Below are 1,917 nucleotides of genomic sequence, written 5' to 3' on the forward strand. Positions count from 1 at the left end.
TCCCTCCCTCTCTCTTTCTGTCTCTTCTTTCCTTTCCTTTCCTTTCCCTTTCCTTTCCCTTTCCTTTCCCTTTCCCTTTCCCTTTCTTTCTTTCTTTCTTTCTTTCTTTCTTTCTTTCTTTCTTTCTATTATTATTATTATTATTACTCTTGTTTTTTTACCGTCCAGTCATTGCCCCCATTCCGTTCTGCCCTTCCACAGTTCCTCATCCCATTCCTCCTCCCTCCTGTCTCCAGGAGAATGTTCCCCTCCACAGGCCCCAGGCCTTCACACTTCCTGGGGTCTCAAGTCTCTCCTGGGTTAGGTGTGTCTTCTCCTTCTGAGGACAGACTAGGTGGTCCTTTGCTTTATAAGTGTTGGGGGCCTCGAACCAGCTCGTGTACGTGGCCAGTTTGGTGACTCAATGTCTGAGAGGTCTCAAGGGTCAAGGTTAGTTGAAACTAGCACAGGCTTTCTTGTGCATGGTTTATATGTTGCATGCATCACATGCCTCATTAGCATCTTAAATTTCCATATTTTCATCTGTATCTTAATATGTTAATGAATCATAAGCCACCTTCAGATACTCTGAAGCATCTCTGCAGCCATAGCATTCGTTTGAACTAATTCTAATCTGCCTTAAGGGAAGGATGAAGGGTGTTATATTATTTGTATAAAAGCTCCTGGATATATCACTCTCTGCCTTATTCTTCTGTCTTATTGCCTTCAAAAATAGGTATATTCTCTTAGACATATAATTTTACTTCCTTCAGAGGCATTCCACAATGAAGACTCGGAAGACTCATTGTCTATAATGATGTAAGTTTTGGGGTAAGGAGAGGGTATATAAATGGTGAGGAGAGACAGGGCACATTGCACATAGATCTCTCAGAGATGCTCGTTTTCCTCTGTGAGCTGTCAGCTGTCCACTTGTAAACTTATAATTATGCACAACAGTATCTGAGTGCTTCTATTATCCCAATGACAAGAAGATGGATCAGATGAACTCACAGCATGGGCATAAGGGAGTCTTTAAGTTTTCAATTCTGAGCTAAGTAGATCCTCTGGCTCAATAAGGAAGTGGATGATGATCATCATAGCTATAGTCATAGCTGTACTGATAATAGTCACTGTCAATTGGAAGGTATGCTAGGGGCATTGCACACTTTTCTTTATTGTGATTAAACCTCATGCCCTTTTTACTTTTTAATTTTTTCCTCATTAAGATTTACACATTTGAACTTGTTTTGTTCTTTTTGGTTTTTTTGTTTGTTTGTTTTGTTTTGTTTTGGTTTTGGTTTTTCGAGACAGGTTTTCTCTGTATAGCCCTGGCTGTCCTTGAACTCACTTTTGTAGGTCAGGCTGGCCTCGAATTCAGAAATCCACCTGTCTCTGCCTCCTGAGTGCTGGGACTAAAGGCGTGTGCCACCATACCCGGCTTGAACTCAAGTTTTAAGTTAACCTTGAAGCTAAAATTAAGCATATAAATTAGTTCCTGTTTGGGGAAACAGACCATGTGATCTTTAGAATTCAACATTTGTCTTAGGATTTCTTTTAATTTTCTCAATTGTTAGTCTCTCTTCTCAAACAACTCTAGTTTGAGGCAAGTTAATATAAAACTAACCAGCATAATTGACCCCTCATCAACTTGACACACAAACCATGCTTCATTAAGCCACAACCTTTCCTTTCTTGTTCATCCCCAAGATCTCATATTAATATCACAATATAAAAAATTCCAACTTTTAAAATTTTGAATATGATAGAATTTCAAGCTCTTTGAAAATCAAGCCTTTCTAAAACTCCAGAATGTTCTTAAAATTCCAAATGTCTTGAAAGTTGCAGTCTTTTTAATTGAGCTCCTGTAAAATAAAACATGAGTTAAATCTTTTCTTTTCTTTTCTTTTCTTTTCTTTTCTTTTCTTTTCTTTTCTTTTC

This window comes from Mus caroli, chromosome 4 (genome assembly GCF_900094665.2).
Source record: "Mus caroli chromosome 4, CAROLI_EIJ_v1.1, whole genome shotgun sequence".
In the NCBI taxonomy this organism is placed as follows: domain Eukaryota; kingdom Metazoa; phylum Chordata; class Mammalia; order Rodentia; family Muridae; genus Mus; species Mus caroli.